This window comes from Bactrocera neohumeralis, chromosome 3, assembly GCF_024586455.1.
Source record: "Bactrocera neohumeralis isolate Rockhampton chromosome 3, APGP_CSIRO_Bneo_wtdbg2-racon-allhic-juicebox.fasta_v2, whole genome shotgun sequence".
In the NCBI taxonomy this organism is placed as follows: Eukaryota; Metazoa; Arthropoda; class Insecta; order Diptera; family Tephritidae; genus Bactrocera; species Bactrocera neohumeralis.
The window spans coordinates 59,803,318-59,822,716 of NC_065920.1; the positions used below are offsets into that span (position 1 = coordinate 59,803,318).

The 19,399-nt window shown below is 29.9% G+C and overlaps 1 protein-coding gene across 8 annotated transcripts in view; it reads left to right on the forward strand.

Moving 5' to 3' along the window:
• The first annotated feature begins 1,588 nt into the window (after positions 1-1,588).
• LOC126751937 (pneumococcal serine-rich repeat protein) overlaps positions 1,589-19,399 on the forward strand; it is a 166,962-nt gene continuing 149,151 nt past the window's right edge. For 7 of the 8 annotated variants that reach the window (XM_050462399.1, XM_050462395.1, XM_050462401.1 and 4 more), the window contains exons 1-2: positions 1,589-1,923; positions 8,607-8,860. The gene's annotated coding sequence lies outside the window, so the exon portion shown is untranslated. The remainder of the gene's footprint in view (positions 1,924-8,606; positions 8,861-19,399) is intronic. The other variant, XM_050462396.1, reaches the window with a different exon arrangement.

Consider the following 19,399-nt stretch of genomic DNA (forward strand, 5'->3'; position numbering starts at 1 on the left):
GAATGATGAAAACATTTCAGCTCTGAGAGTATTCGACGAAGTACCCAGCCAGGGAGGAAGCAGAGAAAGACCTCCACTCCATTGGAAAGATCAGGTGGAAAAGAACTCGGCTACACTTGGAATCACCAATTAGCGCCAAACCGCGAGAGGAAAAACGACTGGCGCACTGTTGTAAACTCTGCTATTACCGCGTAAGCAGTGTCTACACTACATTTTTGACGGGGGCCAGCTCTCAAAGCTGCGGTCCAAGTGCTCATAGAAGATGTGTCCACATCGTCTTTCTCTTCCGTTGGGGAGTGGGCGTAAATCAGCGATATGTTGAAGAATTTCACTTTGATGCGGATTGTGGCTAAACGTTCATACACCGGAGTGAATGCTGGTACTCGGCGCGGGAGTCTCTCTCCTGCGACGAATCTCACACCAAATTTGCGCTCCACAAAGGTCTTAGACCTTGATGATGATGTCATCCTTTGGTCTTAAGAGGACATCAACCAGCTGGAGGCGGCACTTTCTTAATTAAGGACCGGATATTCCAGCTGCTTTTTACGTGGTGGATCCCAAACCCATCGCACAACCCTGAAGGGAATGTTTTGCGTTCTCGCTTTAGCTCGCCTTCAAACGGATGTTGACGGACGGCTACTCAGAGGATACTTGGTCTAAGACCGGAAGTCGTGTGTTGCTTTAGCCGTATGTAAAAGAATCGTTTCGGGCCTTTTCCAAGTAAATGGCAATCAGAAAACTTTCCTCACTTGTGTGAACTTCTACACATGACTCCATCCCCCTCCTCACTAGGTAATTAGGTCTCATTGAAACTCTGCAACATAGTATGGGACCCAGCTGTGTATGGGATTGGCACTTTGCTTAGATTTCGTGTTCATTTGTTCCCCTAAAGTTTTAAAAATTGTACTTGATTAAGAGCTTATATGCCCACATTCCTTGTTCGATTCGCCACTGAAGTCAAATGAGGTCATGCCTAAATGTTGACCAACGATGTTCAACGAATTCAATATCTTTTAGTTTTAAGTTGCTATTTAGGTTCTGTAACAAAATGTGTAGTTATGTCTTATGTAAACTCCAATCATTCTTAATACTGTTATACAAAGCCCTTGATATCTTAATTAACTAGTTCCTATACCATGTAATACAACTTGGCTATGCAACCCACTTTTGAATAGGTCGTTCTACTAAGCTCAGCAAAATCTCTAAACTATTGTAAAACTTAAGAGCGTACAGCTATTCTCTTCTAAGCTTGAATTTCTCTTACTACGAAAAAAGCCGGCTAATTTAGTACAAATAATGGGCAGAAAAAGCCGGCTGAGTACTAAAAAAGTTGCTTAGCAGAGAACAAAAAAAAATTAGCAAACACAAAAGCAAATTGAAATTGGTAACAGAGAGTACCAATTGCGGCTACTGCCGCTTTTGCTGCTGCTGCTGCCAAGAAAGAGCGGCTGAACGCCTCTACACCAACGACGAAGCGGTGACTCCATACAAGCCCCCCTCGTGAGCGCGGCGCGATGATGTCAGCGGCGAAAATTTATTTAATGCGCGACGCAGTCAAGCAACTCTTTTAGTACAGCGTTGGCGGGCAACAGCGACGGTTCGGTATCGCAGTTAAACGACGAAAAATCAAGTAAAAATCCAAATAGCAAATATCAAGTAGAAAAACTTGGCGAAGGTGCAACGAAAACGGTGAAACAAGTTTTTTATTTCGCTACTATATAACAATACAACAGCAGCAACTTGACTTATTCGAATATAAGAATTATATATGTACATAAAGCCAATAGGTACGACAAAGTACGTGAAAATAATTTTGCGACAAAGTAATTTTACTTTAAGGAAAAGTGCATAAATAAACGTGTTTCACGAAAAAATAACTGAAAAAATAGCTAGAAATTATTGCAATTTCTGCAAATTGAAGTGGTAAAGTTGCTGGAGTTTGTGTGTGCATATGTTTAGAAATTGTAAAAAAGTCCAACAAAAGTGACAGCAGTGAACTCGAAAATAATAAAGCGTGAAACAAAATTCGCAAAGCGAAATGAACATTAGCTGCTGTGCTCAAGTGAAGGCGGCGAACGCGATTTGTGTTTGCAAAATTGTTTTTTTTTCTGTTCTCAAGTTTTTCTGTTGGCGGTGAATTTAATTACTTGTGCGATTTGAAAATGATTTAGTTTCAGTTTTTTGTTTTGTTATTATTATTATTATTTTTTTTTTTTGTAATGAACGCAGGTAATTGAAAATTAGTAGGGAAATGATGTCAGCGGTGTTTGAAACACAGCATAAGAAAATAGTGAAATGGGGGATATAGTAGGACTATCATGGAAGCTGTAGATACTCTGGTGTAGAAAAGTATCAAATCAATTTATAAGTGCAGATATTCTCTATGAAAGTAAAACCAAAAAAAAAAATCTTAAGATAAATAGACGGGGATTGTTCAGCGACCTTAGGTCTATTGTGCCTTTAACTTAAGGCACATGATTGCCTATCCCCCAACAGAGTGCACGAGTGGTTTCGATATGCTTTTGGACTGTGCAAAAAGCTGTTTTGAAACAGAAGGAGACTATTTTGAATAAAATAAATTGATTTTATCGAAAAAAATTAGTTCTGTTTTTTAAGTCCTGTTTACTTTGGAACGCACCTTGTAGAATATTTTGTGCAAAATTTTGGGAATATATCTAGTCAAATAAAAAGTTCTTCACACAAAGATTTCATTTTGATGGGTCGGTTTGTATGGCAGCTATATGCTATAGTGGTCCGATTTAAACAATAAATTCTCAAATTATAGCATTGGCTTGAAAAATAATCCGTGTCAAATGTAGTAAACTTATCTTGTCACATAACTTTTTTCCCTACAAGAACTTGATTATGACTGGTCACTTTGTAAGGCAGCTATTTGCTATAATGGTCCGAACTAAATACTATATTCGGATAATACAGCATTGTTTCGAAAATAATCTATGCGAAATATCGCCACAATATTTTGCTAAATAAAAAAGTTTTCCATACAAGCACTTGATTTTTATGGGTCGGTTTGCATAGCAGCTATGTGTTATAGTAGTCCAATGTAAACAATTAATTTGGAGATTTTAGAATTTTCGTAAAAAAATCTGTGTCCAATTTCATGAAGATATCTTGCCAATTAAACAAGTTTACCATACAACGGCTTGATTTGGATTGATAATTTTGTATCACAGCTGTATCCTACAGGGGACCGATCTGTGTTACCTAAAATAAAAAAGACTAAATGCCCTGCGATCTTATTAGCTGCTAATCGAATAGATAAAGTTCCAGAACGAATAATACTACTACATAGAATTATACAGAAATTGTATAAAGACTGGAGGTGTTCCTTGAGGGACTAGGTGGCCAAAAATATCTTGTGTATTATTAATTCATCCGTATGTTCGAAGATTATATCGTTGCTTTGAATTAAGGTCTTATAGGGTGTCTGACGTTTCTTTCTAGTAGTAACAAACCGTGTAGTTTTAATAAATTAATTCTACTTTTTTGGTCAAATACGAATACAAATATTTCAAACTAAATTTCGATCTCATATCGACCGTACACAAAACACTTTAATTATGAAGTCTACTACAGATGAAACGGATTTAACCAAAATAAAGAAAAATTAGCAAATATCAAGTATTAGAAATATAAATATGACAATAAGTCCATCAATTCCTGCTCAGTCATGTGTGTAACTTAATTTAGTATTGAAATATATATTTTGAGTTTTACTAAAGCCTAAACCGATTTAATATAATGTAAAATTTGTAGGAGTTAAAACCGAATTCATGTTCAGTTAGGTATAGTCGTATAATCAGGTGTACTCGTATGAAAATTCATTTAGCTCCTTGTAACTCGTAGTTTTTTAGTGGAAAATGGATGTGCGATTTACCATGAAATTTCTTTGGAAAAATATTAATAGTAAAACCACACTGATTCACTACAGAGTATAGGACCAATACACCGATAATATGCAGTGATATATTCGTTTGCCTTTCCTATGGGCTTCCCAATAAAAATGAACTACTGGTAGCTATTAGAACTATGCTGGGCCATTTTTATCTAGCTCTATAGAAACAGAGGAATCAGCAAATGCTTGCTACAAATCATGAATTCTGAACTTTTTTAATTTCACTCCTAATATTTGGCATAAAACCATACTACATAATTTATTTTATACCAGGCACCTTATAAAAAAACTTTCTAACTAAAAGCACTTCTTTCATTGTGCTGGAAAAGTTGTGTTAAAACGTGCTTACTTTGATATTATTGATCACAAGCTTACTTAACTTTTTCTTCTTTACTTTGATCACAAGCTTCCTTTAGGGAAACAGTAATGAGATGCACACTTACTTTCATCACAAGCTTCCTTCAGGCAAACATTAATGAGTCCCAAGGTAAAATATAAGCATTCAGACTGTTAGAAAATGCACAAATTATTCCAAACTTCCTTAAAGGAAACACGGAGCAACTCCGCGCTTTGAAAAAAAAATAAAGTATGAGAGAACTGAATTCAGAGATTATAATAATATCAAGTACCATAAACCTTTTAATTAACTTATATCTCATCGTTTCACTCAATTTACTTTGTAATTCTCAACCGGCTTACCAACTATGGAACTTTCCACTTTGAAAAAAACTAAAATACAAGAGAACTGAATTCAGCGATTAGATGTGAAATAAAAATATAAAGCATCAAAAAACCTTGTAATTAACTTACATTTCATCATTTCACTCAATTTACTTTGTAATGTAAGTAAGATGACATGATGTGATGATGATGATATGACCTTGATAACTTGTCATTTATATTTAATTCATTCAGTTCACTTTGTAATTCTCACAAGACAAGACGTACAAATAAAGGTATATTATTAGAGATATGTCTAAAGCTAAAGAACACAATTGTATGAACTGACTTCTTTCAAGAAATTTTTCTATTTCAATTTTAATTACATTTTCGAAATTTTATATTTGGTATTTTATTGTTTATTTTATTTGGGTATCCAAGGCACCAACTAACAATGTTAACTCAATGAGACTGGGACTGGGACAGATGTTATTAGGCATGACATGGAAAAGTATAAGGAAACTCAACTATTTTAAATGAAAATTATATAAAAAATATAGAAAACAAAAAAAGGAGGAAATTACGCACACAATTCTAATTTCATAATTTCAAAAATTTCAGTTTCTTCTGAAACTCTTCTCTTAATTATTTTTAAAATAATTAACTCTTTGCTTTGAGTGCTTAAAAATAGAACTAAGGTTGAAAAAAATGAAATGGACTATTCACCGCACTGCAGTCGAGTTAACCGAAGTGTGTCGAGACAGGAAAATGGATACTACAACAAAAATTTACAACAATACACCTACATAATAAGCAAGAAAGTAAACGAAAAGGCACTACAAAAGCAAACGCAATGGCATTTTTGAGCTGTCGCTGATTTTTTGTTTTCTTATTTTTCGCTAGCACACAATTTCATTGTGAAGAAAGTGAAAGAAATTCGAAACAAAACGCATAAAAGCCGAACGTCAGACAATCTTGCCTTAATTGTAACACTTTGCACACATTTCACTGACACTTTTGAAGTAAATTGTCGGGCCTTTTAGCAGACAATGCAGCTGAGAGAGTGCATAAAAGCGAAAGGCTGTAATGTGAGACCGAAAAAACGGTGTCATAATACAAAGAAATGTTTGGCGAAAATTAGTGAAAATGTAAACAAACAAGAATTGAGTGAAATGTTAAAATGTATATTTAAGAAGACTTTCGAAAATCTTAAAAATATTTTTTTTAAGAAAAATCTATAATATTTATGTGGTAAATTAGAGACTCAAAAAAAGTTTTTGGGCACTCCAACCAATTCCAACGCCAGTGAAAGGGCAAAAATTTAGAAGCAACTCAGTTAGGAAGTACAAGAAGCTACAAAGCTGCCTTATAGGGAGGGAAACAGCAAAGCAAATGTGTTTTGCTGCCGATGAAATTGCTATGAAGTCAGCAATAGTGGCGACCACGACAACGACTTCAAGGCATTTGTTTTTTCTGTGGCTACGTCAGCAGCGTATATTTCCGGTTAAAAAGCATTGCAAACACAGCAGCAGGCAAAACGAGTTTTTTGCATTTGGCCAAAAGAAACAGCTGTTAGTTGTGTCAAGTTAGATGGGCGGCGTATTTGTTTTTTAGCGAAATAAGCGGCTTAGGTAGAGAAGAAAAGTGTATGCACAGGAAAATGCTGACAAATAAGAGTAGAATGCGTAATTTCTCACCAGGCAGCAGATGAAAGATGTTAAGTTCATAGACGAAGACGCAGATGAGGTAATAAAAGTAGGCAACTTCAGTGATGCAGCTAATTTCATTTTGCTTACGGAAAAATGTTGGATTTGCAAATATAAAAAAGGAATTATAATATATACATATATAATAATATAAAATTAACGAAACTTTACAGCTTGAAAAGTTAATAATTATATTAAATCTAATTTTTTTTTAAATTAGAACAAAATCTATAATAATAATAATAAATCAAACCCAAATTTAGAATAAATTATAATTTAGAAAGAAATATTTCTTTATAATAATTCATTTATTTTGTATGATGGATTGAAATAAATTAATTTTCCAATTTTTAAAATAATTATAAAAATAAGTTAATTCCAAATTCAGTTAAATTAACATTTTTCTAATTAATTACATTAATCGAGTCAATTAAAATTGAATTTGACTCAATTTAACTGTATACTTTGGAAACAATAATTACAAATTATTTATTAAAAAAACGAAATAATACATTCTAATAAATATTCAGTCTATAAAAAAAAATTATAAAATTAAATTAATTTTTAAATTTAATTAAATTATTATTAAATTAATTATTTTTTTAAATTAAATCCAATTATTTTGATGTTTATTCATATTTTGTTCTTATTTTTTTAATTTAGTTTGATAAAAATAAATATGAATAATTTAAATAATTATAATTAGAAATAAATATTTTTTTACAAAAATCAGGTTAAATAATTAATTAACACAAATTAAGTTAATTGCATAAGAAGCAAATGAAGTTCAATTCGTTTTGGTTTCATACACTATATACTTCACATAAAAGGGTTGCAGTCGACATTAATTGATCTTAATTTGATTAGAGAAAATGGTGATAATTAATAAAAAAAAGGTTACATAAAATAATTTTAATTTTAATTGACTACTTAACATTATAAGATTTATTAATAAATCAAAAACGTGTACTAGTTTTTAATTAAAATTAAAATTCAAATAATAAACTAAAAAAATTTAACAATTTTTAATTAAAATTAAAATAATTAACAAAAAAAAAGTTCTACTATTTTTCAATCTATACAACATTTTTTTAATTTAAAAAAATTCTGCTATTTTTTTATTTATACTTAGTTAGAAGTTAGTTTAATTTAATAAATTAATTATTAAAATTATTAATTAATTAGTCATTAAATATTAAAAACTGATTTATTTCTATAATTAAATAGGAATTCTAATAATTTAAGTGAATAATGTAAAACTTTTAATTAATTGGATAGAAAAAATTTAATTTAATTTAATAAAATTATTTAATTGACTAAACATATTTAAAATTAAAAGTTTTTTTTTAATTCAACGCGATTTTATTTTATATCTAAGCATCAACAAGTTTAAATTATTCAGTTATGTGGAGAAATTAAGTAATTAATTATTTTCAAAACAATTATGAAATTAAAATAATTTTTAATTAATTGAACTTGTGTTTATTTTATACTTACAAAACAATTAGTTTAATTTACATATAGTATATCTATTTAAATAACTTATCATCCATTACTTCTATCGAAAATCTCATTTAATAAGAAATTAATAAATTGACTATGTTATGTTAGAAAAAAAAATTAAATAACAAATTAAAAAAAAATTAATTAAAATTAAAATAATTATAAAATAAATTATAAAATTTTTTATTTTTAGTTTAAAAAATTTATTTTAAATTATATATAAAAATTAATTAAAATTAAAATAATTATAAATTTAATTATTTTTATTTTGTAAAATTTATTTTAAACTAAATGTAAAAATTAAATTAATTATAAAACTAATGTTTATTTTTAATTTTTGTATTATAGAATTAATTACAAAATTTTTTTGTTTTCTAAATTCGTACAAAACTTTTTTTACTTATCCTAGAATTTCTTTAATTAAATTCCATAAAGTAAAAAAAATTATAAATTAGTTATTCTATATTCAAAATATATTACAAAACAAATAGAAACAAATTTTAAAAATTTTCAACATTAAAAAAAATAATTAAGCATGTGACAAAATTGCATGGTACCAAAATCATTAAATAACGATTGAAGTGATTTAACTACTAGTATACTAGATATTGCAAATACACTATAATAAAATCCATTAAAATAGTGGTAATATGTAATAAATAATTTAATATATGTGAATCATAATTAAAGAAAAGTAATAATGATCAATCATAATTAGGGATTAAATGTAGTTAATTACCAAATATGTGTATACATTTTATATTATATTTTAATTAACTACATTTAAACGATTGCATAACCCCTCCATTTCTGTCCTTTAGATCGCCGAAGTATATTTGAGTTTAAATCAAAACACTGAATCTGAGAAATAAAATATTAACTAAGTGAAAAAAGTTAAACTCTTCTATATACAAAAAATTATCCGTCAGTGAAGTGACTTTGTGTGCGAGTGACGCCATTATTTGTTGTTACATTTGTGTCTGCGTACTTGAATAAGGCACTGGGTGAAAACAAATACAGCAGAGAACCAGTTAAAACAACCACGCAGATTGCAGGAAGGAATACTTGTTAAAAGGTAGGTGGAAACAAGAATTCGAATTAAAAATATTGAAAATACAAATAAGATTATTATAACTTTTATACTCGTCATATAAAACTACATATATGAGAGTAATAATTATTGGATTCAAAAGTTTCATAAATATTTAACGATTGAATATTAGTATTTAATAATGTAAAAAAAATATTTTACTATGTTTGGGTTCAATGAATAGAGATGCAGTAATTCTGGTAAAGAATTTTTAAATATACTGCTCCAAAAGTTATTTGATATTCTTTTTCGGATTGATTTGAAATTTGATACAGATTCATTTTGCAAATATTGCTATTAATATCTTTCAATAAAAGCCTTTTCTTATAACTTTTATTTGTTATTTGATGTGTAAGAAAACAAAATTTTCAACTTTTTGAAAAGGTTGGCAACACCTATAAAAATATTTTTGAGTGTATTTTGCTTGACAACTTGTTATGGTATTTGATGTGAAACAAAAAATTATTTAATCTTTTTGAAAAGGTGGCAACTCCGTTAAAAATATTTTTGGTTCTATATTTATATTTTTAATATATATTTATATTTCGATAAATATTAAATAAATAAATAAATAATAAATAGTTTTACTTTTTAAAAAGATGGCAACTCCGCTCAAAATACATATATTTTGATAAATTTTTTTCGGTAATTTGTTATGGTATTTGGTGTGAAAGAAATAATTTATTTTAAATTTTCGAAAAGTGGTAACTCTGTTTAAATTATGTTTGGTTCTTAGTATTTTGGACAAGAATTCCGTTCAAAATGTTTGCTTGTTTATCGTTTTTTTTTCGGAAAGCTGGCAACTCTGTTTCAAATATTTTTTTTATTTTATTAGTTTAAAATATTTTCTGATTTTTTTTGTTTCAAATTCTGTAATGATATATGTATGCATGTGAAGTGAAATTACAGGGACAGGGACAGACACATATTATTTAATATTTTATATTAATTTATTTTATAATGTATATTATTATTTTATTTTTATTTTTTTATCTTAATATTTGAATACAATTTTTTTAAAAACATGTTATAACAAAAATTTTTTAAGAAAAGTGGCAACTCCGTCAAAAATTAACTTAGCTTAAAGACTGTCTGAGTATTCAATAATGCTGTGATTAAAATTTTACTAAAATATAAGCGACGATTTCGGTTTTCCTATGTGAAATAAATTTTTCGAAAGTGTGGCCACACTATTTAAAATTTTTTTTTTCTTAATATTTGAATTAAATTTATTTAGAAATATTTAATAGTAAATATTTTTTATGAGGAGTGGCAACTCTGTTTAAAATATTTAAAAATTATTTAAAATTATTATATTATTAATTAGAGTTGTAATAAAATGTCTTTAGAAATATATTTTAGTAAAAAAAATTTAAGAAGAGTGGGAACTCTGTTAAAAACTAACTTTACTTGACAACTGTCTGGGAATTCGATAATGCTATTATAATAGTTTCATCAAAATATAAGCGACGATTTGAGAGTTATAGCCTCAATACGCACATACATAAAATGTACATTCAAACATGCATCTATAATTTAATTATTATACATATGTATGTATGTCATTAATTAATTTTAAATTGTAATTTTGATATTTCCATATTTTTTATATTTTAATATGAGCAGTTTGATTTCAATTTATATGTCAAACAATATTAAATTAATAACCCTACAAACATTAAACCTCAATTTGATTAATTTGCTCTACCTCCACGCATTCGTTGTGCTTATCGTCTGCTCTTTACTTCATTGCTGTTTCTGCATTTCAATATTATTGGCCTTCAAAATTTCGTGCCATTCGGCATTGGTGCATTTTAAATTGCGTTTAAATATTTTTTGCTCTGCTTCTGCACTAAAAACATAAAATAAAAGCAACAATGACAATAATAAAATTAAAATTTAAATCAAAGCGCACCTCATGTGGCGCTGTGTCTTGCTGAATTTTATGTCAACCATTTGGCATTGATCTTAACCACCTACTACTTCGATTTCGACGATACCATTAAAGTTTATGACTCTTTTAGTGTAAATCGAAAGACTTAAGCAACAAACTTGCTGGCAATTAAGCATGTGCATAGTAGATATGGCTGTGTTTATACTGCTTGTATGCAGTTTGCTGATGACATATGGAGATTTTTTCATTATTATTTTAATTCTAGCATAAATTTGTATAATTAACAACAACAACAAATATTTTGTTGCTTATAACAATGCAGTATTTAGTGATATTTAGAGTTATGAGTTATAAGGGTTTAAGTGTGGTAGTAAAAAATTTCATTTATTGTGCTTAATTGCTAGTAAATATGTGTATTTATTCACATTTTTCTTCAATTTCAAACATTTTAACTTTTTCTGTGCATTTATTTATCTCTTCCTATTGCCTTTATATACCCAATAGCGCGTCCAAATTTCAATTTACATAAATGTTTTAAACATTTCGCATACATATATAATATGTGTGTCAGCGAATTCAGCGCGAGTACTCACTGAATTCTTATTACGCATCGACAGCTGTTGTTAACACATATCTTTTTCCTCGACGCTGTTTATATTTCTGCTTAAATATTCACGGTCAATTTGCATTTTTCGCCAATTTTTTTGGTTTTTTATTTGATTTTTTTGACTGCTTCAACATTTTCTATTATTTTGCAAATAAAGCCGCCGCTGCGTTTACTATTCAAGAAGAAGAATCGCTTACTATTGCACTCTTCTGTATTATTCTGGCTTACTATGTTTGTTTGTATACAAGAAAAAAAATTTTTTTTTTTTTTCGCTTATTTCGTTTGAACTTTGCGTTCACGTACAAATAGTATAAATTGTGTGTCGTCACAGTGTTCTTTGGAATTTCGCGTGATGTTATTTTGGGGCGTGAAATTATTGTGCACACAAACAAGAATCATACGGTAATTTGCATATTTGTCGGTTATGCAAATAAAAATTTTTGTGAGTTCAAATGCAAATTATTGCCATTTTTTTGCTATCATTGCCATTTGCTGGAACAAAATGTATGTTTATGCAATTTAATAAAAGGTCTGGGCTTAACTGGAATTTTGGGGTGTAATTTGCTACATTTGGCAGCAAATATATTTATTATATTTTTTTAGAATAAATTTCGGGTATAGAAGGTAATACCTAGAAATGAGCTCATGCATTTGCATTTACATTTAATTCTTATTCTTAACTTTTTCTTCGAAATTATGCACGGCCACTGCAGTGCTTATTTGGTAGCGAAGGGTTACGCATAACGAATATAGAAGGCTAAACTTCTAGTTGTTTCAGCAAGAAAAAGATATGAAGAATTAAATTGGCTAGTTTCAAAAGCAATTTTATTAAGGTCAACAAAGCTAGATACAACTATATTAAACCTCTACGAGGTGTGTTCAAAAAGTATCGCGAATTTTGAATTTTCGCGGGTTACGTATATTCAAATTTCGAATTTTTTGTGGCGTTATGTTGGTACTCATGTCTCTCTCTTATGACGACAAGCTCGGCCATTTTGAATGTTCATTTAATTGTTGACAGCTGCTTTGCTTGCACGTGTTTTTGGATTGTCTTCGATTTTTACCTATTCAAAAAAATGGATCAAAGAACCTGTATCAAATTTTGTGTGAAAAACGAAATAAAGTGCGCGGATGCCTTTTATTTACCTTGAAACCGAAAAAACGTCAACAAAATGTTCTAGATGTTGAAGAGCGTCAACTTCAAAACAGACGAAAAAATTAATGAAGTGGAGAAATGGATATTGGCCAATCGTCGAATCACCGTTAAGATATTTTTCTGAGGAAAAAAATTTTTATCGATTGGCAATAATTTTCAATTTGCGATAAAGCATTCCGCCAGAAACGCCCGGATTTGTGGAAGAACAAAAATTGGCTTTTGCAAGCCACATCGTTGCTTGTGCGCGACTTTTTGGCCAAAAACAACACACTAATGATGCCGCAGCCACCGTATGTCCCAGTTCTGGCCCCCTGTGACTTTTTCTTGTTCCCTAAACTGAAGAGGCCCATGAAAGGACGACGTCGAAGGAGGAGCTGAAGAATATAAAAAAAAATGATTTTTGAAGTGCTTCGAAGATTGGAAAAACCGTTGGCACAAGTGTATAATATCTCATGGGGATTACTTTGAAGGGGACAAAGTAGATATTCATGAATAAATAAATAATTTCTGAAAAAAACACAAAATTCGCGATACTTTTTGAACACACCTCGTATGTCAGAAAAAAAATTGAGTGAGTTCAAATCTACTCTCACAAATTATATTTTGGATATTTTTGACCTTGAGTTGTTATTGTTATAGTGGCATATGTTCCATATATCTATTAAGATAAAAAAATATTATAAATAATATTGCCACCCTTTAAAAAAATTCATTTCTCATGGAAAAGCCGAAATTGTCGCTTATATTTTGCTGAAATTTTCGTCATAGCATTATCGGATTCCCAGACAGTCTTCAAACAAGGTTAGCGTTTAACAGAGTTGCAACACTTCTTAAAAAATATTTACTGTAATAAAGAAATTTTTTATTCAAAAATGAATATAAAAAATATTCTAAATAATGTTGCCACCCTTTCAAAAAATTAATTTTACAGCACAAATATCATAACAGCGTTCGAAATAAAAAATCAAAAAAATATTTTGAACGGAGCGCACGTGCAAAGTATTAAGAACCAAAAATGTTTTAAACAGTATTAAAAAAAACAAAACAAGAAAAAATATTATGAAAGGAATTATTGTTCAAAATATTAGAAAAAAATATGCCTTTTAAACAGAAATTTAAATTTAAATAAATTATTTCTTTCATATCCAATAAAATAATAAGTTACCGAGAAAAAAAATATTTTCACCGGAGTTGCCACCCTTTTAAAAAGCAAAAATATTTATTATTTATTTATCAAATATTTAAATTATACAACACAAAAAAGAGGAAAATATTTTGCTTGACAAATATTTCCAAAAAAAAATACTAAAAAGATTTTAAATGGAGTTGCCTCCTTTTGCAAAAAGTAAAAATATTTATTTTTTATTTATCAAAATTTATTAAAAGATACAAGCGTTAAAAATCAAAATTATTAAGTACAAAAAAGTTAACCAACAACTATGTACATACATACATATATTGAATCTTTATGTAAGAAAAATTTTTTTTGCTAAGTCCATAAAGCAAAAAATTTGTCGAATATATTGGTCGTTGTGTTGTTGTTGTTATACTGACGGAAAATATGTTCTATATAATTATGTTAGATTTTTTGTAGCTAAACACTGAATTCTTTAAAATCCTTTCGAAAAAACTTTTCCAATTTTGCTTATTGGTATTTTTTACTTGATATAGTAAACTGTGATTTCTACCGGAAGTAACTCCTATTCTTTGGCATGTTCTTGAAATACCTTTTTTCACTAAATTATGGCAAGATTTTTTAAGATCTTTGGCTACCTCAGTAAAGACTGTTATGAGATAAATATCAATGTTTAATTGAAAAAATTTTTTCAACTTTTATAAGCAATACGGTCCAGTCAATTTTTCACAGACAATTAATGTGAAACATTTCAAACATCGAGCTTCTTTTTGCAGCCAACCTTTTATAATTGGTTTAAAAACCGTTTGATGATGATCTCTTTTCCATAATTTCATTGACTTTTTCAACATATGTCAGAGCGAAGTGCAACTTTCACATCGAAATTTCCAGAACGAAAGCGAGCAAACCATTGTTGTGCTACACTACAAATTTCTTCATTATTTTCTCTCATTTTTGCCAGCTCTAACTATTTTTCAATTCCTCGAATTAATGTTTTTTTTAAGTTAAATGAAGCTTAAAATTCCACACTATATGGTGTGACACAATATGATTTTTAGCTGTACTTGAAGATATACTACTGCAAAAATATCGTATTTGATAAAAACGAAAAATATAGTCGATTTCCAATGTTTATTTCTAAAGGAAAAAGACTATTTTCGGTGAACATCTATACCTCTGAAATGAATCATCTGAATTAAAAAAAAAAAAACATGTATTTCTTTTTTAAATAATTTTTGAATTTTTTACAATTTTTGTACTAAATTTCTCTAAATATTATAGATTTTTGTTGCTTTAAAATAAATAACTAAAAAATTAAATAACAGTCTTCCGCATTGCACACTTTTATTGGCGAATATTTACCGTTACCCAACTGTTAAATTTTTTAATTTATTTACTTTATTAATCTATTTTTTACAACCACTTGTATATCAACTTCTCGCCTTATGAAAGCAATAATTTCACCACAACACAGACAATATGACTTGAACCCCACCTCAACATAACTGTCACCAAATGTCACACAGCATTTAAAAACTCGTAGGCAAAGCAATAAAACTCACATACTTACATAGCTATATGAATATGGGGAAAGAAAAATGTGTAAAATGGCACGAAAAATTGCTAATGTCAGTGTCAAAGTGTCAAAAGTTGATGAAAATCTAACTGAACGTACTAACGCCACAGGCAGCAGCAGCAGCAGCAAGTTGGTTGGCCGACCAGTTCATACTCTCGTTCGTTCGTACGATAGTTTGTCCGTTAGTGCGCTCATTACGTTACGTCAGCCAAGTTAGCACTCACTTTACGTGTACGCGTCAAAAACCAGTTGGACAAGCCCGCCAAATGCACTCAGCGTGATTGTAAATGAGTTGGTGATTTACCAGCTGCTTGGCTTGGCAGCAAGTTACAAATGTTGTACGTGTGTGCAGTGTGCGGCAGTGGCAGTCGTTTGTGGCACACTCATTGTCGTTGACTATTTGTGCTAACTGTAAGTTTCAATTACATACTAATTGCAAGCATTTAAGCGGCCATTTAAATGGGCAAAGTAATGTAAAGTGCACACGGAAAATGCAGTGAAAAATGGCAGAGACGAATGCGCTTAAGACAAAGCGGTTGCAGAAGTATGTATTATTAATTGTATATATATAAGGTATAGACATGAGCCGACATGAGTCAACGGCACGTTATGGCTGTTAAACAATTTGGCAGCTAAGTTATATTTTGCACGTGAGGTAGTTTGCTGTATGCGCGCCATAATAATACATAATATGGTCAGGCATTTGATTGTTCAGTCAGTCAGTCGTCATTGGTGAGTGTGTTATTGTCTAACTGCTGCCTGCGCCAACAACACGTAATTAATCGTGCACCCTTCTTTTACGCATTGTTATATATTTTTTATAATCTTTCATATATTTTTTTCACAAGCCTATTGATAGTAAGTCCCACTTTTGCTTTGCGCATGCGTTCCAGCGCCGCTTAGTTGGCAACAATCCACTGTCTGAAATACAAATAAGCGTGCAAGGCGCGAATTGAGGCACGTTGGATCGCTTATTTGCTTATTCTGTGTTATTCTGTGTTATTATTGTTGTTATTCAGTTTTTGTATATTGTTGTACATAATTTTAATTACCTTTCATTGCCAAATGTACACGAAATTTATGGCCGCTCAACGAGTTGTTGACACTTTTTGCGTAGACATAAAGAGGCGAAAAAGAATGCGTTAATACAGTTATAAAAAAATTGGTAAAAAAATTTAAATAAGAAAATAAAAAAACAAACAAAAAATTTCAAAAAAAAAATTTAAATAAAAAAAGAAACAAAAACACACAAAAAAAAAAATTAATAAAAAAAATCAAATAAATGGTATAATATCCAAAAATATGCAAAAAAAACAAATAAAAGTAAATACACAAATACCAAAAAAGTCAAATAAAAACCTTAAAATTTTTTTTTAAATAATTCCAATAAATAAAGAATGCGCACGCGATATAGAAAATATGCCACAACGTATAAATTTTGCTATAAAAACTGCTGATTTGCTTATCGCCACGACGCGTGCCCAAATTTGGTGGCACTCAGTAATTATGAAGCCTTTTTTGTTGGTGGATAAATAAATAATAAATATCAGCCATAAATACAGTTGAGTCGATAAATTCTTGGAAAAAATATAAAAAAATGTCATTGCTTATTTATTTAATAATTTTAAATGGCGGCAATACAATTAAATAACTAGAACCCATAGAAGTTTAATAACGAATTCATAAAAATAATAAAAAATCTATGAAAAAATAAATAATAAAACAATCAAAGAGATATCAATCAATAATAAAAATTCATAGGAATTCAATAAAAAATTCGGTTTGTTTTTATTTTAAATTTTATGATCCCAAACAACATCAAAAAGGCCACGATTCGCAACAATATAAAATATCGGCTTGTTATTTTAGAGGTATTATTTATTGGCGCCTAAAGGTAGGCAACAAAATATGTACTAAATTCAAAGTAGCTTTGAAAAATAATTTTTTAAGGATTAATTACCTCGAATGTAAGTACCACAAATTTTGTTTAAATATTATCATCTACTAGGTTTTTGTTCGAGCTAACCATATTGTATATATTAATTAACTTAATCTCCCTTGTAGAGCTACGATCTTATATGAAGATTTTTGAACTTAGTTCAGGGAAAGATTTTTATGTTGTTTCTCTTTCATTAGAATAATAATAAGTTAAAAAATTACTTAATCTATATTCTAGAACACAATATTGTATTACTAACTCCGCTATAACCGCATAAGCGGTGCCGACGCCAATAAAGAAGAAAAATAATACAGTACTAAAGTTTCGAAATTAGTTCAAAATTCATGAATTCCCTTCAGGCTCTATACTGAACTGCAGAAACTTATTAGAATTAATAAGAAATAACTCTAAGTCTTATTTTTCTTCCTCTGCGTCTTTGGCACTACAACCGCGTACACTTAATCGCGAATCTTAGCCAGTTGCCGCTGTCCTTTGTGATGTCACGCCAGTTATACATCCTACATGTAGGCAGCTCGCTTTGTATTTGGTCGCTCCATTAAATGCGCGTGCGCTTTTGCTTATGTCGTTCACTCTTTGGTCTCGAATCAAAGACATTTTTCGCTGGAGCATCATTTTCCATGCGAACGAGGTGGCCTAACCGGCGCATTCGTTGGATTTTTATATGGTTATTTAACACAGTTATAACTGCGTAAGCGTTGTCTACACCAACAAAAAAGAAGAAGAATTATATCTATGTCACCATAGAGCTCATACAGTTTGTAGTTCTATCTTCTTCCATGTTCAACGCTTACTCACTCCAAAAGCTGTGTGCGATTCGAATCATCGATCATGAGTGATGAAAGTCTTATAGAGAGTGATTTTTGTTTTTTGAGAGAGAGAGTTCTGCTCTCAATTTCCTACGAATCAAAGTAGTACGTTGGCAAGAGATCTCCAGACTTGGATTGCTCGTTTCGAGTTAGACAAAGTAATTCTCTCTTTCAAAGTTATAATCACCAAGATGCGCCAGGCCTTATCTTCGTTCACCACAAGACCAACCTCTTTCGCTTCTTTTTTAAGGTTGCGCTAGTAAGTAGATCTGTCAGCCTACGGTATCTATATCATCTGCGTACTCCAGTAGCATTATACTTATAGAGTAGGCCAAGCCATTGCCGTTTAAATTATTGGCGCGATCATTTTTTTCACATTTTTATTGAAGACGACGCACGAGAAAGATGAACACTGTCTAAAATATCGTGTAGTAACGTACGGCTCATCGAGGTTCTTACCGATTTTGCCGGAGCTGGTGGTTAAGTCAAAGTTTTCAGTGATTATTTTGGAAAGTAGGTTGAATATTATATTTTAATAAAATTAGAGCTGCTGTACTATCAAAGTAAGTAAAGAAAACTGACACGGAAAATAGATGAAATGATTCTTAATATATTCATATATTATACAGATCAGTCCATTGTTTTCTCGAAATATCTCGAAGGGTATGTGTACCCAAAGCGGTGTAAAAATCGTGCCTACATTTGGGCGTCAAGAAAAAATATGAGATATCAAAAACTAAATATCAGATAAGAATATGAATTTATTCTTTTTGATACTATTTTTATCCTGAATTAAATGTTTCCTCAATATTGAAAGATTAAGAAATTATATATTAATTTTATTATTTTCTTACTATTTTTTGCCCATATTAGATATTGAAAAAAAGAAAAATTAAACATTAAAATTTTTCTCAGTTAAATATTATTATTTTATTTATTTTACAAAATAGACTATGCATGAGTAAAGTTAATAAAAACAAAAAACACTGTTAAATATTATATGTATATAAATATATAAAAATATATATTTTTATTCTAAGAATTCTCATCTCAATTGAATCACTTATAAGCCAAAAAGTGTGCGCTAAATCCATTTTCTAAGCGCCTGTGCCTCACCTAGCGCATAATCACTCAAACATTATATACAAAATTTGTATTATTAATTCCTTCTAGCATTCTATTTTTATTCCATGCCAACTGGCCACCTTACTAGGAATTCGAAACTTAAAAGCGCCGATGGCGCGTGCGCCGCCAAAGCGGCTTAAGGCGTAGTGTGGTGCATGAAAAAATATTAATTTCAAACTAATGAGTCTCTGCAGCAATTTATTATAAATTTACAATATATGTATAAAGATGTAAATGTATGTGTGCGTGCAACTAGAAGTCATGA